The 25,032-nt window shown below is 38.2% G+C and overlaps 1 protein-coding gene across 10 annotated transcripts in view; it reads right to left on the bottom strand.

The window, feature by feature from the left end:
- Window positions 1-25,032, bottom strand: part of RAD51B (RAD51 paralog B) — a 428,481-nt gene that overhangs the window by 265,896 nt on the left and 137,553 nt on the right. The window lies entirely within an intron of this gene.

Here is a 25,032-nt window from a genome sequence, read left to right on the forward strand (position 1 = left end):
CACTGTGCTGTGAAGTTTTATTAGCACTTTTTCAAAACTGCTACAGTATTTTAGAAACCCTTGCTACTGAATAGTTAGATTATTGTAAGTTCTTCTTCCACAAAACCACATTAAAAAAAATGTCCACAAGTTACAGATAACTAGACCATAATAAAACAAACAAACAGAAAATACACACATGTGCATGACACTTTTCCAAACATGTCTGATCTGATACTACCCAGAGAAGAGAAGAGGGGTGGGGTCATAAATCAGCCAAATCTCTTCAATATTTGGCAGGGAGGAAAAATATATATATATATATATTAAAAAAAAATAATCAATCTTGTGGCTGAAGATGATCTGGAATTTCAGTGGTATTGTCTCAGCCTCTGTATCCTACTTCTAAAATCCTTTCAGTAAGAAATACAGTTAGCCAATACTTCCCCAATAAAATTGGCATTTATGTCACATCTTAGAATGACAGATTTCTATTTATCTACCTAACTTGCTCAAATTGGGAGTGTACCTTCCTTGGAAATATGAACTGTTAGAAACCTCTTTGAAAGTTAGGACTCAAGATGGAAAATGAACTCAGAAAAATGCAAGGAGACATTTTTGTGCTGAGACCACAGTATGACACATCCCCCTTTGGTTTTGCCCAATACAGAAAAATAGCATTTGAGATTGTCCAAAGAAATCATGGACCCATGAAACTATACTCAAGCTAAATTCTCACCTCTTGGGATAACAACCCTATCTGTCCTCAAGGTCACTGTTTAAATACATGCACAAGGCACCACTGTAGAAGCTTATTTTCTCTTCTGTGTTGCAGGGATCATCAGTCCCACAGGGTTGTTTCGGCAAACCTTTTCCCAATACTAAGCCAAATTAAACTAAGCGACTGGTAACAGTGAAATCCCTGCAAAAGCAAATCAATTCAAACCCAAAGGTCCTCCGTTTCTTTTTAAATTTTGGTATCGATTTGTTTGGGAAGCTGGTGATCACTGAGAATAGCTCCACTGGTTCCACTTGGAAAGGCATTGGATCTACCAGCATTACTGTTCTTTGTTGCTGGTACCTCACTTTTTATGTAAAGATTCGTAAATATTAAAAAAAAAATAAATTCATTTATTCAGCTATTTTGGTACACCATTACATTTACAACTGTTAGTAGAACTACAAAAAAGTTGAGAGTTCATGTCAGCTAAATAAAAATAGGCTGTAGCATCTTCAGTGATATTAAACTTCAGGAAAACCTTGGGAATGGTACAAGATTACAGATATTTCACAATTAGAAAGCATCTGCTCCTTAAGAATTAAACTTAAAAGTCAAAAAAATTTTACACCACATTCAAATTAACCCAAGTTAACACAGCTGGGTCAAACCTTTTGAGATTTGTTGCACATCCTAAAAACTACATATATAGGCAGCAGAGAAAAAACAGCTAATGTCTTATGGACAACCATCTGAAATTTTACAGCAGCTTTAGATTAATTGTTCACTGCAGCTAGCAATTTTTTTTACATCATCTCCTAGACTTGCTATTAAAATTCACAGGATCGTGCATTTTCCTTGGACTCCATAATAACTGCTTCATCCAAAGACTGTGTCAAGAAACCACAACCAAGTCTGCACTATGGATTTCAGTAATAAATTGCAAAGATACTAGTGTTAGGAATGAATTTCATTGATTTAATTTAGAGAAAAACTGAAGAACAGCAAATTATGTTTTAGTCAAGAGAACAGATGTGTGCTAGTAAGCTTTCTGCAGCCCCAGGACTGGAACAGCTTCTTCTAGTGAGGAGTGAAATACACAGGCAAACACATGGGAAACCAGGCCCAGATTAGAAAAGTGTTTCTAGATAGGATAGAGGTGAATGATTTCCTGTGGGAAATCAGGAGCAAAAAAGCAATAGGCTGATTCAGGTCAAGCTGGAAGTGCATCTTCAGCTGTAGGCATGGGGCAAGAGAGTAGGAGCTATTGGATGCTACATGCCAGGACTGCAATGCTGAAGGTGGAACAATGGCGCAGCAGCACAGGCTTTCTCAGAGAAGGACAGGATATTTGTAGAGTTCCTAAAACAAAGATAAAAATAATTCAGAGCAAGATGCTTAGACTTTAAAGCAAGGTGCAGTAGCAGAGCAGAGTGTGTGGCAGGTTAAAGATCCTTGCTCAATTATACCCAAATCTTGGTAAAAACTTTCATGTTCAGATCGATGCTCATTTGCAAAATGTCCTGGGTGGTATGGAGATGTAAAGCTTCTGCAGGCAGAATGACAGATATGGCATAAACCTCTTTAGTTATGTTGTCTGCTTCCTGCAATCATCAAAACATGTATCAACTAGAAAAGCATTTTCAGCAGTAGTGCTATTAATTCAATCAAATTCCTTTGCCATTGGCTACTCCTTGAGTCTAATTAAGGATAACTGACTATGGCTCATTTTGCAATAAACTACTCCTCAAAAATGTTAATTTTGCTTGTTTATTTTTCCTGTTTTGTTTGTTGGGTTTTGGTTTTGTGTTTTGTTTTTACATAAGCCTTATCTGCTGGACCAAACTGAACGTATGACATGAATATCATGTAATGGATGGCTTATACTCCAGCTGCCTCTTAGACTTGTCTCCTTCTTCTCCTCCAGAACATTAGGTATCTACTTCAGTGTAGACCGTAGCCTGAAAAGGTAAGTTCTTACTTTAAATTTTAATATTACTAAGTTTTTATTCCAGATTGAGTAAGATTACTGCAAGTCTAGTTTTATTGACCCTAAAGGTCACCAAAGCGAATCATGATCATGGACTTGTCTCGTTTCCACCTTCATCCTTTTGTCCCTAAATACATTTGCAGAGAACCAGTTCAGAGTTTTTCTTTTACATTAACTCTTCACCTCAATTCATTCTCAAGAGAGAACAGGAGGGAGCAGAAGTCCAGTCGCATGTTTTCTAATCCTAGTTCTGATGCTAAGTAGCTGCAACCGCTTACTGATACAATAAATTCTTTGTGCCTCATTCCCAAAGCAAGCATAATGCCTGCCCTGTAAGAGTGTTGTGGGATTCAGTACTTCACTTTCCTAATGCTTTGAACTTATGGCATGAAAGGTGATTAAAACTACCAAGCGTTCCGAGTCTTCCAACAGTACAGCTGGGCAATTTCTAGATACTATTTAGCAGTAAGAGTTGAACACTATACATTCTATGGATGGGCCTGTAGGTCATGTAACAGAACTCTAACATTTCTCCCCAGGAAACCCATGGGCTTTTCCTTGTCTTTTTGCATTATTTGTTTTTAATCCTTCCCCTTTGCTGAATCAGGTAATGGACAAAATATCACTAGTTTGCACCGCAAGTTTAGGAAGGATAAATCTGGAAAATTACTCATGGCTCAACTTTTGGTACAGTGTACAACAATCTGTAAAGTATTAGCACTGTATTTAAAACAGAAGAAAAGGAACAAATAGATGTCAGCTTATTATTTAAATGTTAGCTGGGACTCTGTCCTTGTGAACAACTTCCGGACTCCCCTGAGCTTACTGACAGTGTTTTAAAGAGCAAGGAGTATTGAATAGTTCCAGAGCAGTGAAGACAACAAAATAATAGCAATGAAGCACAGCTTCAAATCAGGCCTGTGCTAATTTATTTTCTGAACTGGATAACTCAGATCTTTCTTATGCCAGTAGAAGGGAAATAACAGCTATTACTCAGGGCATTACAAGACCAACAGATGCAGACCTTGCACTTATGAAGCTCAATAAGAAACTGGATATATTTGTATAAGTAGCATGAAAAAATATTCTGCTCCCCTCTGCAAAAGCACAGGGTGAGACACAGAACAAAAAAAAAAAAAAAAAAAAAAGAGCAGGTGTGTGCTGAAATAAGAAACTCCATCTCAGATCTAAAAGCTGACCTTTTTAACAGGCTGGAGGAAACATCAGATTACCTAAGTTTCAGTCCAGACTCCATCTCAACAGCTTTTCAGGCTTCTGAGCAAGAAAGGAATTGATTGTTACTGAGGAAACTGCGACCTGCAATGGCTTCTACCAAGAGCCGAGCCTGCACTGGAGTTTCAAACAGAAAGGGGAAGAGGCACAAATAACTATAGAGAAGGTACAGTTTACAAATAATGAATACAAAACTTCTTCCAGGGATGCAAAGTACCTGGCGTACCAACAGCAATTATAAATGGGAGGAACAGAATTGGCAGATGGTGGGGCACAGAGACCTGGAAACTACTGCTTTGGAGGCAAGGAAAGTGCTTGGAGATTCATTATACTTCAAGAAACAAGGCCATAAATAGAAGAGTCATTCTCACTGGCAAAAAGCATGCCTCGGCAGTACAAACTGAAATACACCTGCAACGACCATCACCAGAAAGAGCCACCACTCATTTTGTCACGGTTTCTATTCTGATCGCAAACAGCGAGAGCCAGCCTCAAGAACAAATGCAGACCCACAGACCTAAATGCTTCTCCGCTTGAGAAAAGACTGGACATGAACTTCATTGTTCAAGCCTGTCTACTCAACAGCACCTGAGGAGGTCACAGTAGCCCAAAGTCCACAGATAGTACCAAACTACAAGCTTTTGTGAAATGTTTTTCTGATGTTCTGTGGGGCATGGCATTCAGGCGATAAAAAGATAATCTAGATACAGATAGTGGCCGATTCCACCTCACCGGTGTGCAGTATTATCTTTTGGCAACCAGAAAACCAGAAAGATGTTTTAGGCAAATGAGCGAGGCCAAACAGCAGCCTGAACCTGCAGCACATTGAGGATATAAAGAAGGGGTTACAAAGACATTATATAGGATTATATTCTTATTTGCTTTCTGTTTTGTGTCATAAGCATTCAGATCCTCTCCAGTCTTGAAGACTAAAGTTTTTTTCTTAAGCTACTATAACATTGAAGTAACTACGGTAACAGCAGCGCATGTGGAAAACCTCAGCCAGCCACTACTGTGAGGTTCATAATGAAATCTTGAGAACTTGTAACACAAAGTAGGAAAAAGTTAACTAATGATTATGAGTCTGATTGCACTACAAATCCAATTCACCAAGAAATCCAGGAACAACACAGTTCAATTTTTAAGCCTATGACCATAATTTTATACATGCGTATGTACAGGCTCAGTGCTCCTTGCCCCAGATCTGGATCGTGTCAGAAGGCTTGTCCAGGCACGCTACTTCAGATTACTCCCTTTCGACCTCCTCTATCCCAGGCCAAGACAGAACTCAAAAAAACTGTCTTGCAGTGTGACAGTTTAGGCTGGAGAAGGGCAGTGCAACTCAGCTCCATGCTAGCACAACTCTTCCTTCAGCCTTCCCCCTTAAACCAGGGGCACGACATCCAGACAGGCAGAAGAATGCAGCAGAGTTATGTTTGACCATTACTGGAAGTGTTTTGCTAACTCTGCCACTCTGCCATCCTGGACAGCTGCTTTCTTTGCCTGCATCTAAAACTAGCCGTGCAAAAAATAGAGAAAGTATTAATTAAAGCAGAAACTACCTTCAGACTGCATAAGTACTCAATATTAACATCCTAATACTAACGCAGAATGGTAATAATTACATGTTATCTATACAGTCATACAAGCAGTTATTCAAATAATACATATATATATATGAGACACATGACAAACACTCACACATATATTTGACAGCTTCTCAAAACAAAAAAAAATTAACACGATGCCCTTGTACGGTATTTTTCAGAAGATGCTCTCAAAACACTACAAATTATCAGATCCTCAATCTCATAAAAGATAGACAGGAATTACTCCATGCATTTTACAGAGCAGAGAACGGAGACAGGGATCTGGGAGACCTTGCCAGCATTAAAGGGCATCAGCATCTGACAGGTCTTCATAAATGGCAATAAAAAGGCTGCAAATCCAAAGAACTGAAGAATGGTTAAAGGGAGCAACAGCAGGGATACACTGTCTGATACTGATGGGGAATTTTGCAGGGAGTTGGAAGAGCTACAAGTACATCATTTCCTAATGTCCACCCACCCTCCCTCCCCTCCTCAAAATGCCTCACAAGATGGAAGGAAACTCTTATCTGTCTCACAGAATGCAAAGCAGAAAACAGAAGCACATCACCCAAAAAAGCTGTAGCAGAGTAAAGCCTAAAGTGTTAAAAGAGTTTGGAGGAACTGCACACGTAACCCCCTTTTTTTCCCCAAAACAACCTGAAACCTTTATTTCAGCATACCGCTAAGCAAAACCTCTTAGCTCTGCCTAGGCTTTGCACTAAGCTTTCTAATTTTATTTGAACATGAAACTCAAATTAAATCCACAGGATTGAAACAAAAGGTTTTTACAAAGTGCCCACTGATCTAAAATGCCTGAGTTTTATAAAACACAAAGCCCAGGTTTGCTATTATCTACTCTTTTCTAGAAAGAAAATAGGAAACTACACAACGGTCTGTTAGAAAGTGAAAAATATGCTGAAGGAAGGTATTTTAGCTGATGGCTTTAAAAGTCAAAGAAAGAGAATTTTCAGAGGAAAGAGTTCAGTCAGACTGACCTAAATTGTTCAGGCTGCTGTCTAGCAAATTTGGGACTATGTGGCTGTGCAGGAAAGGAAGGACTTCTGGAGAACACCACATTCATTTACCAAAAAGACGAGGCAGAACACAGTATACTCTTATCTAAACCTTCAAAATGAATTTTGAGTAGTGTTTTCACATAATAAAATGAAGGAAAGAATGACGGCTCTGAATAAAGGATGAGTTCTATGCTTTTATGACTTGGTTTATCCATCACTCAGAGGTAATGTTAGCTTACATGGAACTTTTGTAGCTTAGCAATCTCTGAAATAATTCTCTGTTAGAGGCCATGTGACAATGCTCAGTGTCAAACAGCTTTAAAAAAGCAAGTGCAGACTGCCAAAAAACAAGCAGAGTTATATATACCGCTACAGTCTACATCAGTGTTTCACAAAGATAAACATGTTCTGATTCACCTTTCTTTGTTCGCTATTATTGCAACTAAAGGAACACTTAAAGGCAATTCATATAACTCAAATGAGTAATAAAAAGTGCATTAATACCATGGAAATAGCTTATAGATATCTTGAAATTATGGTAGCACAGGTCTGTCTTAACACTTTCAGCTGCCCAAGGAAAAAAGTGCATAATATGGGGCTGAACAGAGAGGAAGCAATACCACCAGAGGCAGACAACGGACCTACAAATCACCCTTAATAGGCAAAAAGTATGAATGTGTTCTACAGCTTTTAAACAGCAAATTAGGCATGTCTAGGACATTGGGCATGCACTATAAAGTCTGGTATACGCAGTGCCTATTTAGTTGGAACTTAGACAGCTAAGACATCCTGCATATCCCAATTTCCTTCTTTCCCTCAGAGTTAAAGAGGTTTCAAGTCAGAAAAAGAGCACGTTAGGGAAAACCCAAATAAATCACAACCCTGCAGAAATTTTGCACATCTCTACTCCCAACTGCGTTTCACCTGCCTTAGACTGGACACTGAAGATACTGGAACAAGCTGACAAGCAAAACTAGAAAATTATTCTAATTTTCACAAGTATTTATGTATCTTTGGATCAAACCAAGTTTAACTTAAACACTGCCAGAATAACCATTGATCAGGGAATAGTAATAAATGCTCCAAGAGCTACATTCCAGAGGGGTATATTTGTCTTCCTTTCCTTCTCCTCTCAGCTGATCAGTTTTGCACACACATTTTGGTCCTTACAGACTTTCCTTCCAATCAATCATTCGTTCAACTACACCTGCTTTCAGAAACATTATCAGAACAGAGACAAAACATTTCAGAACACACAACCAGGACTGGAAGTATTCTTTTAACATAGGTTTAATTACAACTGGTAAGTCAGTAAATTTTTGCATATCACTGCAAACAATAACCAGACAAAAGCTACCTCCCTTCAGAAACTTCAAGACAGTCTTTCAGTTTTGAAAAGGTCACGATATTCACCTAAAAGCAGCAGAAGACTGTAAAGGAAGTGTCTAGCAACACACTTTTCTAGAATTTCTTCTTGGTTCATTGGAGATGGTAAAAAATGTCAGGCCCAGGAACAGTTAACAGTACAGCATTCACATGTATTTGTGGAAAACAAAAAGTCAGAAGGAAGAGACAAAAAACTAAACAATCACCTGAAAAAGTATTCCTACTCAAGGCAGCACTTAAGTATGTACTCAATTTTAAATTTAAATTTAAATTTAAATGTACACTTAAAACACAAATTAAAATATGTTTAAGCGCTTTCCTGAGTTGAGGCCAAAGAATTCAATCAGCTGCTAATGGACAAAATTTGGCAGTATTCATAGCGTTCTACCTAATATTGCAATGCAAAAGAGTTATTAAAAGACAAAGTGCTGGATGAGGCAGAGGCTGCATGTTTCCTTAAAGTGTTTGGAACTAGCCTGGCTACTGCACTACCAAATTGTACGCAGTCATGACAATTAGCACTTAAAGGGGAAAAAGAAATTATAGCTGAACTCAAAGATGGACAGGTTGAGATCACAGAAACAAGGTGTTTTCAAACAAGTTTCAAGCAAGCACATATTTTAAATACGCACACTTTCAAAAATAAATATAAATGTACCACCAATATTAAGAGCTTAAAAGAAATGAGGTGTCAAACTAGAGGATGCAGCAACAGAACAGGAGTTTGGCAAACTAGATATGCAAAATAAAAGTTTATTGAACAAAAATCAGTATCTGGCCATAGAGAAGGAACTACACTTCTAGTAGATCAAAGTAATGTTATACTGGAAGAACAGCAGAGAATGTACTATATTGTTGAATCTTCATCAATACAGACCCAGGCCATTAGAATATAATGAGGTTACAAGCAGAGTTATATTTCTCTTCCACACTTCACAAGAAGGACCCTGAGCTTACAAAGCTGAGACTAATACTACCAATACGATTACTAATAATAAAGGTATTAAGTCTATTAAGATTATTATTTTAATTGCTTCATTTACGAACTGTAATCAAGGGTCAGCACTGAGCATTTTGGAGATACCTGGCATACCCAGGAAATAACATAAATGCATAACTAGTGACACTAGTGCCCACAGTTTGAAAACTTCAGAAGCTAGCCTAGTGATGCTAAATTCAGAAAAGGTGAAGTTAGAATCATTTCAGTTCAAAAGTAAATTTAAAAGCCTGCAGTTTTTACAGAAGGCCTACATCTCAGAAAACACAGACAGTCCTAATAATAGAGTGAAAGATTTAAGCATTATTTCAAATCACAACTAGACCTTTAGAAAATGAACAGACTAACACAGCTGATGGAGGGGAAAATAAATTACAGCAGTCAATATGTAATAATGAAATCTAGAGAGCTATGATGGAATTGGAAAAGCAAATAAACAAAGACATAAAAACAAATAAATTCCTGAAGCATGTCTAAAGCAAGTAAACAACCTGCTGGGACAAAAAAGGAGAAAGGGGTAAAGGACCACTTAGAGAAACAATGATTGTGTTAAGTCCTCACTGAAAAAACCTTACACAAATACTTGTCCAGATCCCACAGCTATTTTGGAGTAACAGAGATGAGGCACTGCCAGGAAAGAGGTGATCAAAAAGATACTGAAGTGGCAAGGTAAGGAGAAATGCATCAACAGGATTGCCCTGAACACACCTAAGATTTCTGGCAAACCTGACATTCAAATGGATGAACTGCTTAAAAAACAGCTGCATCACACCATACACGAACACACCCAAGTTCCTCTTCTCACTCTGTATTTTTGCCCATCTGTAGACTTGCTCTCTGTACCATTACTGTTTTTCACAGCACAAAATTAAATTTCCTCATATGCACTGGCATGAAACACCAATCTTCAACTCCCCTTTTCTCAAGCCTTGCTAGAACTCCACAAACTCACCATCTGATGGACCAAATGTACAATGTGATGTCATTCAGACCTAGGTATCAGATCCCAGGTATCTGCAAGTTAACAGTTTTCCTTCTCCTTCAGAATGTTAGTTTGTATAGTGTATTATTAGAGTGAACATCCTACATTTAAATACACACATTGTATTATAAAGATAATTTGTGTAAGTTTGAGATAGCTGTATTAACCTTTGAGATTTTGTCATTTGTGTATGTAGGACATTTCCAGCCGTTGCTGATAATACCAAATGCAATCTGAATAGGAAGTAATTTTCCCGTAAAACCATTTTAGACACATTTCAAAGAAAAAAAGCACAGTATTGGCACAACTACTGTTCCTGTGCTCCCTTCGGGACATCTTAATAGGTATCCATTATGGAAAAAAAAAACCAACCCACAACTAATCTTTATGATTTCTAGTATTTTTATTACATAGAACTATCACTATATGAGAGTATAGCTTCACATATGTTTTAAATGGTGTAAGATGACACTGAAATAAGAAGAAGCTATCCTGCCCTCTCCCATCTCTTAATTTTTATCCCTGAACTGCCCATTCCATGCAGGAAAATGTCTGTGTGGTCACAAACCAAAGTGGATTAAAGAACTGATGCTGTTGCACAGTATGGATGGATGGAGGATGGGATGACTACTTTCAGCAGCCATACTGTGTTACTGCATGTGAGCAATGTTTGCAGAACTACAGGATAAAAGAGTCTGCCCTAATGCAGAGGTCATGTCAGGACCAAAACCAAGGGGATAACATCCTACCACTACTATGATCTCAGACCTTTAAAGGAGAAAAAAATTTGTAATTGTCCTTGTGTTAGGCTCTTTCCCATTGCTACAATGAGGGAAAATACCGTTATATTACATTCTTGTTTCTCATTCTGGTAGTTCTCAACATTTTTAGATCAGCCAGCCATGACTGAAGAACTGGCTATAGTCCAATGTATACCTCAAACTATCATACTGTTTGAGAAAGGTGAAGGAAGCCATTACCTAATAAGTTGTCTATTTGTCCTATTTATTCTAAATGGTATTGTTTGGAGGTGTTCAAGATTTTGAACAGTGTAACTTCTCCCAGGGAGATGCAGAGGTGAAAGTCAAGGAGTGCTAAACAGAGCATGAAACATCAAATGCAATTCACAGCTGCACCCTCCCTGCTCCCCTACCTGCAAGATACAGTCTTTAGTTGTTGACTGTTTAAGAATCCTAGTCAAGATTTGCTAATAATTTCCCACAGAGCTTATTTCTTCAAAGATGACAGCAAAACTGCTCTTCAGAACAATACATTTCATAGCAGTATGTTTACATAAATGCTCTTCTCTAAAGGGAAAAATTATATGTATGTATTATTTACACAGATGTACTTCCTCTAAAAATACCATTTGCTACACTTCAGCTGGTGACTAATACACGTCTGTTCTGCAGTAGCAAGGCACCACATACAAACTCTTCAGAAATCATCTTAGTAAGCATTTAACCATTCTACAGAAGTAAAAAGCAAACAATCACATTAAAAACTGAAGAAAACGTTGTACCATGTGTCTGGGAATTGCCTGCTACATTCTCTCTTAAGACAACTATCTCGAGTAGTAATTGGTCACATCACACACAGATGCATCTGTTTTTCTCTCTAGTTCATTGAAAAAAGTTGAGCAGGCCAAGAAGCCAATTTCCAGTGAAGTTATTCTGCCACCTGCTGATGCTTTTATGGATATACTAGGTATTTTAATGGATTTTTTTTTCCAATTAAAAAAAAAAAAAAACTAATAGAAAAAGAGGATATTTCTGTACTGGAGAAAAAAATCTGATCTTTAACTGTAAACCACTAATATATTCCAACCTTTTTCTCTCGTTGACATCTCAAGTGTGTGATCCAAAGGATGCTTATGGCCAAGATGGAGGGGGCCGAGGGTGAGGAGGAGAGCCTGGTGCAAGGGAAAAGCCTGGTGGTTTAAAAAAAATAATTTACAAAACCTCATAAAACAAAGTATTTTCATGAATCTTCTAAAATTCACACAGGAAAAATTGTCTAAAAGTCTTTTAGTCTGAAAATTGTCATCCCAAACACTGCTGGATTACAGTATCAAAACAATTAAAGAACTGGTTAAAAGAAATACTGACATTCACTAGTCTACATCACTGTCTGAGTGGAGGGAAGAGAAAATAGAATAAGTGATACTGAAAAGGTAACACCTCTCACACTTTCAAGTTCAAGCAGTAATACAGCTGAGGATTTAACAAATTTTACAAAGTTCTTTTCTAACAAGCCAGTGATAATAATGTGGTCATCCCAGCCTTACTGCTGTAGTCCATGCCAGCTGGCAGCACTCACCAATTATTTTCAGGACAGCAATAACAAGTGCCACCACCTCATGTCAGGCCACGCACAAAACCTTCTCACAGAACTAGAGTGGCTACATCATACGGTGTTCTTATGTTGCTCATCGCTTTGAACACTCAAATATTTGTCTCTAGCGCGGGCAGATAGCATTAGTATCAGAAGAGTTTAGGGAAAAGACTGGAAAAGAATGGGACACCCAATAAAACTGCAGAGGGAAGTTGGGGGCAGGACAGTGACTTGCTGAAAGACGATCCACTCACCTGAAAAATGCCTTCAGATTTTTAATTATTGCAATTCATGAGAAATACCATTCTAAATGTTACCCAAGCTACAGGACAGAAAAAGCTCTTCCAGGAGAAGGCAAGACTCCACAAAATGAGCATCCATGCAACAGTCTGCTCCATCCCCTATCCTGTCCTGCAAAGGTTTCCTTGTATTAACAGGCCAAGAGAGCTATGCGTGGCCTCTCATTCCAACATTATTGGAGTAAATTTGCTTAGCTCATGAGACTGGAGGGTGATCAGAAGACAAGACAGCATGGTTAACCGCTCTTTGCATTAAACAGACATTTGGTCTACTCTTCATTTAAAGCACTACTAAAAGCTTGTTTCACCTTGCAGAGTTTGGCAGCTGCCCACTGCCATTTACAATGAATATTCAGTTGTTCCTTCAGGCTCTTCATCTCTTTGATATCCTACTGCCTGTTACTACATTAGACAGGCATACACCCTTTTTTTGCCAAGCAGCACATGCATGGCAGCTTCACACTCACTCAAATGAAGCCTCCTAGCAATTTCTGGTTTTTCCCCTTGGTCAAGTACAGAGATTAGTTCTCAAGACAAAGAGTTCTGCGCCCCACCACTGCTGCTTCTTGGAGCAGTGTTCCAGCAGCTCCCTGAATGAAAGAGCATCACCCACTGCAGGGAGCAACACACAGCTGCACTCTCTCTGCTATGCGGGAAAGGGGGGAAGGACTTGCTGGCCAAGTTAGAGGAGGTCAGCAGTGGTTTTGCCTCTTGCTTCCTTGATTCGCTAGTAGATTTGTCTCATTGCTGAGCCCAGTGAGCAGACCTGCAACATTAATTACTGCTTTTCATTTCGAAATGAAAATCTATTTCTAATTTGCATACCATGGCAAGGAGATTTTAAGTAGATCTTGAGGGATTTACATGTACCCATTGACTTCGATCTCCATCTGTACCAAATAATTTATATATGCTAAGTATTATTAGCCCCATATTTTGCAGTAGAATAGCAAAAGTGATTAAAAGACAAAGTAAATCTGTAGCAGAGCTAGACCTAATACAGAAATTGGCCTTTCTTTCTTTTGTAATCAATACTAAATAAACCTGCAAAGAAGCACATGCATGCATAAAAATCAATTTTAAAAAGAAGTGTTTTTACTAGATCGGGTTTCAGAGTTCTGTTTTCTGTACTAAAATGGCAGGTCATACTGTACAAACTCAATATTTTTTCTGCTCCTGAATTTTGTTATCCTTTGCTGCATGTGTATATGCAGTTGTTACATTAAGAATTTATGCAGATGTTTTAGTTTTTACAGTAAGCTAATTTCCTTGTCTGTGCAATAGATGGAAGCCAACTAACATTGCTTCCAGCCTGTCTTGTTGCATTCTAACATGATGAATTTGGGGTTTTTCCCCCATAAGGTATTTTCCCATAGGAATTCCCATAAGGAATGTTATTCCTTGTAGTGCCCTGTTCATATAATTCATGCCCCTTTCAACAAGGCAGATTATTAGATACTTTTCCCTGAAGCCAGATCATCTATTGATAAAACAAGATGTACCACCAAGGCCACACCCTATGATTTGATTAATTTGTTCTCTGACATGTTTTTAATCACACTTGGGACTTCATTTTTTAAAGGAAACACACCTGGACAGTGCATAAAAAAGAGAGGTCGAGAAGATGACATCTCAGAGCTGTATCATGGCTGGACTGTCATGTATGTGTCGTCCCCATCCCCATCTCCCCTATGATTTAAAATTTGATAATGACCTAAGTTACACATTACATACTCTTATAAGAGCAAATGAATTTTTGACACAGTCCTCATTTAAATAAGTGTTAAACAAAGGACCCCCAGAAACAAGACAAAAGGAAATCCAATCCAACTGTCCACTTCGGAGTCCGGTGAAATGATTCATAACAAAGTCCCACCAGGAAGAAAATCATGATTCTTCCACTTCCTCTTTGATTTGGCTGTGCTGTAGTTACCAGCTTCTAAATCCAGAAGAAACACTTCTCCTAAGATCTCTTACCCAACAGTTTATTCATTTTTTTATATATACACTAAAAGATCTTAATGAAGATGGAGTAGCAGAAATATTAATGTCCAGCACATTCAAAAGTATCCAAAGACCACATACAAATTTATTGTATAATTTCTCATGTATTGACAAATTGCATTATACTGTGTCAACTCCTGTATACTGTCAAGAAATCAATTATACTGCCACTCAACTCCATGCATCACTCTTAGAACGTGTTGTTAAACTACAATACAGTGGAATAGATATGAAGGGAAAAGCAAAAAATCTTTCTGCCAAGTCAAATCTGAAGATTATTTTAAGGAAGAAAACAGAGATGCTCTTTTGGAATTTATCTGCAACACCTAGATCTCCACGGAAAAAATGCAGAGTGCTTTGGTGAGCACAAGATGTTGAAACCATGGGTTTGCATCTTATTGATCTCACACCCTTTCCAGCAGTAATCTTTTATCCAGGACACTGGCTCGGACCTGACTCGGAGGGAAAAATGCCTCTAAACAAGCTGCCAGAAACTGCTCCTGGAGCACAGGTTTGTTACCCATACACCCACCCTTCATGGGGAAGCGGTTGTCGACCCATTTATTGTCCAGACTCAACAATCTTATTTAATTTGCGAATTGTGACAAAAATCACAGCCTGAGGTGGTGTAGCTATGTGACTTGTACATTATGCATCTTTCATTAAAGAAAAGTAAATGGAGTAACCTATTAATGAATACATCTTGCAGGGCTTGAAAAATGTGAAAACAAACATTTCATAATACATATTAAAAGGCTTTTCAATTAACATCCTGTTTTGAATACACTGCTGATCCACAGCAGCCCCTGGCAACTGTCTGCCAACATCTCAGCCGAGCATGCTTAGACACTTCTGGCAGTGCCTCCATTCCCCTACACACCAACAACAACCCTATTTATTATCCAGCTTGCCTGATCTATAATGCAATGCGGCCAGGACCTGAAGCTATTTCCTTAAGACTGAATGAGTCAGGACATGAAAATGATTAATCAACATGAAGAAGTTTAAAAGCTGCAAGGAAACTGCTCTAGGTAAAGCCTCTGTAAGGCAAGGATTGCAGCATTCAGAAAGTCAGGGCTTTCCACAGGCTTATCAGCCTGTACTGGGATGCTTTGCTATTTCTCGTTCAACATTGTGGTAAGAGTGGCAGACAGATGGACAATGGCTATTTACCTCTGATGCTACATTCAGTCTAAGAAATCTACAGGGTACAGCTATATGACCTTTTGAAGACAAATACAATCATGCTGTGCCTGTGGTCGAAGCAGAATGAAAAACATTAGTGCAATGCCAAGACCAAGGTAACACACAGAGCAACTAGTCAGAATTCAAAGCAGAAGCAAAGCAAACCTACATCTACCTGCAAGCCACTGTTGATACTGAGATGGTATGGAGGAAAAGAGCATATAAATGCAGTAAATCAGTCACATTTACTTTTGCTGCAATAAAGAGCTAACTTGCACCAGCCTACATCACCTAGCTGAGAAGAAATACAACAAGCTAGGGAACATGCTGGTACCCGACTCCTGTACCTTCTGAAGCCTCAAGATAATTAAAGCACAGTCTTAGTCAATAACAAAAAAAAGGATGTTAGTCATCATGTGCTCATCCGTGCAAATCACCTGGCAGTATTCTAAGCATTAATGCTCTAAGAGAGGCATGGTACTAAAATTATGGTAGATTTTAGTTAGTTTCTGTGTCTTAAGATGAAAAGGTGCTATGGAGCATTGCATTATTTAAAGGGAAGAGAAAGAGGCAAAGTCAATAGCTCTGAGAGCTGGCATTCAGCTACTCTACTGTGAAAACGTGGATGAAACAAAGCAACACACTTAGGCACAAGTAAATACAAGTCAGAAGTTTTTGCTGCTCCTCAATTAAAATACATTTGCTTTGCTACAATGATATGCCTGCAGTGGTGACAGCACTTACTCAGAATTCCCCTCATTTTATCTGTTGCATATTTATCTATTTTGTAATATGCATGTTAATGTTAAAACACATTTATATACATATACAAACACATAGACTTTATATATCTAATTCCTTCCAGTTTTTAAGGAACTGTATTGTTTCCAAATACCACCATTGTTATAGCCTTAGACAATGAGAGCTTCACCATGGAAATTAATTACAGCTGGGACAGAGCAAAATAATCCTTTCCATGCCACCGTATCACAGAGCTCCTAAACTACCTCTGGCTGAGTTCCTTGTCTATTAACATTAAATCTTTAAGTGCTGAATAAATGATGGCATTTGAACCTTTTGCCAAGCTAGAAAGGTCTGAGATCTCCAATACATTTCACGTGAATATGAAAGAACAACTAGATGACAGTAATTTCTGGTCACCTATCACCTGGCAATAACCAGTGATCCAGTGGAGCAGTGTACTATGTTTTGGCTGAGTGAACAGTCACCGATAAGATTAGACTCTTGATTTAAATTCAGCTACATGAAATGTCTTCCTTGCCCTCTCCTTTGCTTCCTCCTTGTGTCCTTCATAAATTGAGTTATACAAGTCCTGTTTACTCAGCAAATCTCTTTACAAATGGCCAGGGATCATAATCTTAAACAGATTCAAAATAGTACCTCCTACAGACTTTGCAGTCTCCCTCTTTACAGCTCACAAAAGGTGGAGGAACTAAGACTCAAAAGTAGATTAGGAATATCAATATCAGGTTTGGGAGTATGGAATATACTATCCGTAACACTGGTCATTGTGGTCACTCCTTAAAGAAAGGAATACTCAGTGCTCATTACTTTATCAAGTCATCTACCAGGGGGAAAAAAAAATCAGTAAGAAACCAGTGGTGATGATTTTACTTAAACTGGGCCTATATCCTTCTCTTTAGCTGACCTTGATAAAATAGTCTCCTTAGAGACTTTAAGGAAGGCTGAATTTATAATGAAAGAGCTCCTGGCAGTTTTCATCACCTCAAATTACAATGTGATTTCGATCAGTGCAGAGGACCTAGAAGGATAAATTCTGCAGTGCTTTATTGGCTCCCACTTCCCTCGCAAGCTGCTCACACAGAATCACAGTGGGGAAATCTCTTCCAAGATGACATTAAATTCAGCAAAGAACAATCCCATCTCTTCTCCCCAGTAGCGCTTCGATATAAGTACACATACACATGACAATATCCTGTATTTGGGAGAGCAGGGTGATACAGCTTCCTGCGGTCCCCTTCAGGCTTACTCTCTGTGAACACACACAAGACCCACAGGGGAAGTTGCAAGGTGTCCTGCATGCCTTGCATCTTCTGTTTAGCAGCACGCAATCCTCCTAGACCCAAATGAAAGTTAGCCTTAGATCAGGATAGGTGATCTTAACAAAGGCAACACATACAAGAAACAGCTAGCCAAAAGGCTGATTTCACCTTTTACTGGGAGTTTCTTCCCTCATATCAACATAGAAGACTGTTTCCAAGCTTGGCTGGATTCAACACCAATTCCAGGTTTATCAACTGCAACAGTACTCTCAACTGATTAAAGGCAACTTTTACTGCAACTATTCCTATTAGGCAAAGATGTCCCAATTTTTATCTGCATTTTAAACAGCTCCAGGGACATCACTCAAGTTCTTTCTGTTTAGAAGCGAAGTTGAAACTCATACAGCAACTATAATTATCAACTGGCCTGTTTGTAATGTAAGACTAGAAAAACTCACCACATGAATGTGCCACATACTCCACTACTACTTCTGTGGAGTGTTTCAAAGTTTTGCTTTCAAGTCTGTAACACTCTACATGATCACTGAGACACAGACATCCCCAGAGTGTTACAAATGATGAAGCTGCAATATAGGTAAGGAGAAAGGACACAATATTATTTGTGGAGGGCTTGTGGACACAAATCTCAGGTCAGTTGTGAGCTTATCACACACACTGCTCTCTCTCTCATTCTTCCAATAAACTAAAAATCCTTCATTTACAATAGTCAAAGACAAAATAGTAGAAAATATGATTCTTTGGAATAATTTCAAAATTTTCCTTTTTTCTTTTTCACCTACTTTTGGCAAGAATAAGGAGATGAGAAAAACATACCAAATTCTTCCCCAACAAATGTGAACTGCAAAAATTAGGGCGTTCATAATGTCTCAAGTTTATAACGTACCAGTTTTGTGCTAACTCTACTTCTCTATGTTTTCTAGATGCAAAGCAAAATTACTAACATATTGCCAGATAATATGATCTTAAAAAACCTAAAGCATTGACTTTGACCATATGTTAAGGCTGACTGAATTCAAAGTGTGAGTCTTCCCACAACAGCATTGTAGTCCACTGAGATCTTATCCCAGCATATTAAAGTTTCATTTTAACTTAGATTTCAGCCTTACTTTAGGTATTTCATTCAGCTTGGACAGAAACAGAGCAGACAGCTGTACTTTGATGAATTTGTATGTATTAGTAGTCAGTTCACCTTCATACATTATCACTAATAAAGCAACATTGGTACGGAAAACTGTTAAGAGGCATTGCTTAAAACCACCTTTTACAATAGAGGTTTTACACAGCAAATTAAAAAAAAAATACTTATTTTCACAAGAGGCCTGCAAAGGTTGGGGGGGGGAGTTTCTTAGGGATTTTTATTTTCTACAACTCCGCTTGGGACAAAATTTTAATGCAGTGTTCCTTTAGGAAAAGAGTTTATTAATTGTAACCAAAACCAACACTGTATTTATGCAAACTCAAATAAGGACAACAAAATCTCATATACCAGAATATAAACAGTTGCCACAGTCGTCATGGGAGTATTTCTCCACTCACCATTCCCTTGCATGGACAAGGAGGTGGTGGTACCTTATTCTGAGCTAAACAGAATATAGAAGACAGACAGACAGGTCTGTTGTAGTAAATCTTATGTTCCTTAGTCTTTGCCATCTGGCAAATGATTCGTGGCTCATGTGAAACGAGTGGGTGGTCATGGTCCAGTTTGCACCAAACGTTTTTCAGGATCATGGAAAAACAAAACAAAACATTGCAATTGGCACCAGTCACTGCTCTTGTTAGTGTCTTTCAACAGGCAAAGGACCAAACAAAACTGAAAACTAAACCACTCCCTCCCACAGAACTGGTCACAATTTCATAAGGAGATAAAATTAAGATCATATAAGAGAGGAAGTCTGCAATGCCTCTGGTTCTGTCATTCTGTTTGAAATACAGAAAGCAGAGATTTCAGCCCTAAGGACAACCAGTGACTTGACCTTCTGTGCTCCGATAATTAACCCATCTATGAATATCAACTTTGGAGCCATGAAAGGCACGTGAAATTTACAGCTCTGATCTCTTTTTCTGGGTAGATCTAATCCTAAAATCATAGTATGGCATTATATAAGGTTATTATCTAGGGGGGGAAAAAAATTGTCTTAGCACAACAGGCTCAGCAACATGATGGGTAAAAAATTACATGCAGGGTGCAAGCTGAGGCACTGCTGCCAGCCTTAAATTTGTTTTAATAACAGCTGTGGCAAGTGAAACGTCTTTTATAAAATTTTATTTATAGATGAACAACAATGCTTAACAGCAGGTTTTCTACATTACGGAATCATGTTTCAAAGGTTATCCTGCTGATAAATAGCCAAATACTACAGCATTTACGTTGCTTCAAATTTAACACAATGCAGACTTTTCAAGCACAAATAACTTTAAAGGAAACCATATGGTAACAGCAGACTTGTTTTTCCTTAACAACCTGGAATGCTTTCATTCTGAACTTAAAAGTTAAAAAGGGTTCAGGACTGGATATGTACAACATCCCTTTTATTTCGAAGAACAACACTCATTTAGCATATGGCAACAGTGTGAAACACCACAATTAGATCCTTTTAATTCAATATACCAACTCACTGAGCAACTTTAAATTGTACTTCAGCCATGGCTGAATAACAAAAGCAAACCCTGTTTGCTTAAACAGCACCAAAGCAACTACAAAAAGGCAAGATGGATTATGCTCTGTTTCTAGCATCAGGGAACAATGATTGAAATAATATTTATTAATTTTTAAGGATTTGCTTAGTAGCTTATAATTTTGAAGTAAAGGATCTGAACAAATAATCCTGCAAGTTCTCAACAGCTTTCCTTTCACAAACCAAAACTTACATGGGAACGCTGTCAAAGTATCCAGACAAAAATATTAATCTGACTAAATCTGGAAGATTAATAAGAGAAAGAAAAACATTTTTTCCTATAATCTCTTTAATATTTTAATCTTAGATTTTATTTGCAATGACTGTGGAATAAACATTTACAGACCAAAGTTAGGATTTTGTTTATGGTCCCCCTCTACTTCCCCAGTTTTCAGGGATACACCTGGCTTCTCAGGATCCCAGAGGGAGCTTGTAATACCAGCAGAAAAAAAGGGCATTTTGAGACTTGCTGACTGTACATATTTGACACAGAAAGCCATGTCTATGGGAAACCATGATTTTTTGTGATTTTCAGTACACAACCACCTATTTAGAGTCATCACAGTAAATGTGTACTGAAAAATTCTAAATGTTGCAAGAAAGAAAAGTTACTAGCACAGCAGAACAGTTAAATTTACACAGAAATGTAATGTACAAATACACACTTGACTACCCTTTAATGAAAAATTAGCAAAGGCAAGGATGCATTAAGGTAAAAACTACTGTGGTCTGCTTAGCTATGCTTTTTTTTCAGCATAGCAATATAGTCTTGAATCAACAGGAAACCTCTTTCATCCATCTGATGATACATAGCAATGATGAAGCCTCTCAAAGGACATGCTGTATTTCTAGGTGCTTAAATTACGTTGACATTTTAACAATACATATTCTTAAGTTAGTCTAGCAATAGCAGACAAACAGAAGCCCTGGCAAAGCTGGTTGAAACCTGTCTAGGCCTGACCAGCAGCAAGACCCTAGCTTACTTACATTTCCCCCCCCAATTCCTTTTCAGAAACAAACTTCCCAAACAAAACCAAGGAATAACACACACAACAGGTATACATCATTAAACAAATTCTAAAGCTGTATCTTCGCTGCCATCAGACTGCTGCAAGCAGGCAGCTGGTACTACCTTTACTCCAACAGCAGAAAAGTGTGAGTGGCAGAGGCTGGAGGGCACATCCTCAGGCTTGCTGGGAACACTGGGTACTAAACGTGGGTTGCTGGTTCAGGTATGCATGCTGCTACTATGCCTGCAGCACTATTGTACACATACCATAAATGTACTGATCAGGAAATCAATCTTTTAGGGTCACCTATTTCAAAAGCAGCAGTTTTTCCTTTGAAGCTATTAATTCTAAAGAAGAGATGGAAAACATATTGCTAATGCCCTGAGAATAAAGAAAAAAACAGCATTCACATTTGCACAATTTTTTTCCTACTTACAAAAAGAATTTCTCCAAATCTCATCGGACAAGATTAAAAGATTTCATGACTGACTGGTCAGCCATAAGCCTAAATATATTTTAAAATAAGTAACAAAATATATAATGGAATACTACAGAACTCAGCTTATGCCACATACAGTGTTTCTGAAGTCATCAGACTTAGCCGATACACAATTTTTAACCAGTGAGCAAAGCAGGAGTACAGCATAATTACCATAAAACTTGATAAGGTTCTGAAGAACAGGGGGAAAAAACTACCACTAACACAAAAAACCCAAAACACAACCCAACACAAAAACAAAAACCCAGCAAGGCCAAGCTGTTGAATCTCTTACTGATATATACACCCAGCATTGTTCAGTGAGAGAAAGGTAAAGGAAGGTCACTGATCTGTTCTCTGCTGTCTGCTCTGTTTTGTGGGACTTGTTACCCCCTTAAAGCACATGTGCATAAATTAAGGATAGGTATTTCTTGACTTTAACAAGCCACCCATATTATCTGCGGTTGCTCAAAACAGCGTAACTCCAGGGTAATCACTGTCACCAGCTGGAGAGAAAGCAGTTTCAAAAACTATTTTAATATCTACAGTTGCTCATATACACTAGTTAAGGAAACTGCTTTGTAAAACATACAGTATGCCAAGAGCTGTTATACCGATGTCTTAATTTCTACAGGTCTTTCATCTCAAAATAGGAAACTATATAGAACTAGTTCCATAGGCTTCCTGTAGGCTGGGTTTCCACTAACATTTTACATGAGTGTAACATGATGCTTGATGCCATATGGAAGATTCCCGGTTTCATTTGTGTTAGATCAACAGCACTATTCTGTTGAAGACAGAGAGGCAGAGAGAACATGAGCAGCCTGTGGAAAGAGGATGGCACTGATTTTTCCAGTAAAGCTGTCCACTTCAAGACACTGTGAAATTACAACCTCAAAACAGTGTGCAAAATAAATAGACATTTTATAATTTTTAACACCTGCATGTTATAGGATGACACCTGTGTGTAGGCATAAGTTCTGTAATGTCACTGAAGTGTAGCAACACCTGAGACTGGAAGAAAGCTGCTTTTACAACAGCCTATACGTTATGCAACTGTTCATCACAAAAAGCCAAAAGCCATAATTTTTATTGCAAGGACAATATAAGTAAGGTAAATTCAGCAACTTAACAACAATTTAGTGAGTAACAAACTGTGTGAAAAACTAAAAGAAATACTTTATTCATAGCAACTAGTATGGGCCTTGGCTTCATACTTCTTCATAAAAGTTGCCTTTAGACCATTCAGGATTCTCCAAAACTATATTCCAAAATCTACTCTCCCATTGTAACAGGGATAACCTACACACCAAGCACTTCTGTGGAGACTGGTCTTCCAAACACAGTCCTGGACTATTTGTCAAAGCCATAACGTGATACCGGCAATGCCAGCGCTGCAGACTAACCCCAGCACAAAGCAAGCTGCTCCAACACAGACAGCACACCCAGTCCCAGTCAGCTCTGAAAACGTTAGTGACAGCTAGTTAGGAAAAGTTACAAAAGAGGGAAAAAAAGTCAGCTTGAATGACTGAAAAGATTAAGGAAAGAGTTAAAGAAGTAACTGCATAGCTTCTTTAAATAACAATTCAAAGCATAGGAGGCAGGACACTCGATATAAGTATGTAAAAAACATTGTTATGAACAGAAAAAATATTTATTCTTCTACAACTAATAGTACCTTGGAGGAAATCATCTATACTTACCCCAGAGAAATATGCTCCAAACCAAAATGCATTCTTTTTGCCTGAGTGAAGTTTACCAATTTTTTTGTTTGGTTGGTTGGTTGGTTAGCTTTCTTGTTTGTTTGGGGTTTTTGACTTTTTTTTCATAAAAACCTGACCCTAATGGAGTATCAAGGTGAAGAGCAGCACTCAAGAAAAATGAGTGGAGGAAGACCTGCATGTATTTAGAGCACTGGACAACTCAGACCGACCATGGAAGGCCAGAGGGTTAATCCTGCCAGGATTTGAGTTTGTGGTTCTAGAAAAACAGGATTTAAAACATAAAGCATAGACCACAGAAATATTCTCCCTCCACAACATTATACTGGACCTGCTGACGTACCAATCTTAACAGCAAATCATATCATGTTACAAAAAAGCTTGATTGAAATTTTGGAAGCTAATAGGGAGAAGAAATATTTAGTAGCAGTTGAAATGTTTTCCTTGTCACTTTTTAATCACATTTTCTGTGAGGGCACTAACAACAAAATATTAATAGTTGCTCCTAGGTCTGTTCATTTGAAAAAGAAAACTTTCTTGGTGTCTAGTTTGTGTGTACTGTAATATCCTTTATGCTTAAGATATTACTGCAGTTCAACACCAACCATAAGGCAGGCATCTCTGCAAGGATGTGACTGGTAAATAAGGCATTTTTCTGGTACAACTACAGGAACCGTTAAAACCAACTACTATCAGAACTGCCAAATCTGCAGAACCACTGAAGCCTTCAGGAAAACTTTGGAAAAGATCACCTATTTTGCAATAAGTCTCTTCATATCCATAGCTGCCTTGTAACACAATATATGATTCAATTACAAATTTTAATAACTGCTTGTATAATACACAAATGTAGCAACAACACTGTGAATCAAATCTAACATGAGAACAGTATGCAAAATGAGAGACTGTGATCTGTAGATTAACGTTCAGGCTGCTGCTAAGCCCCTGTGGATCTTAGTCAAATAAACCCAGTACAGGAGTAGGTACCAATCCACACACATGACCCAGAAGGCAGATGTCTGTCCCAGAAGCTGATTAAAAAAGCACCTGCCCTGCATTAGGAGAATTCAAATTCACAGCTCTCACTTCAAGAAGAAAATGTTCTCCTAGTCAAACTATGACTTAAACTGTAATGCAGACTCTCTATGACCTTCTGTTCATCTTTGGCCTCTGCAGAGCAAAACAAAAAATAAACTGGGAAAATTCTTAGTGCTCAAGCCTACACAAATATCAATCCTGTCTCTGTAATACAGTCAGGACTGTACTCCTCTTGCCCAAGCACCAGTTTATATAGAGATGTTAATTATGGAAGTGTTCATCTGCACTGAACACCACTCTGAGCAGGATGTAGGACTGTTATTTCAAAACCGTGCTCTAATGGATTAAAATCA

This window comes from Falco cherrug, chromosome 7, assembly GCF_023634085.1.
Source record: "Falco cherrug isolate bFalChe1 chromosome 7, bFalChe1.pri, whole genome shotgun sequence".
NCBI classification, from domain to species: domain Eukaryota; kingdom Metazoa; phylum Chordata; class Aves; order Falconiformes; family Falconidae; genus Falco; species Falco cherrug.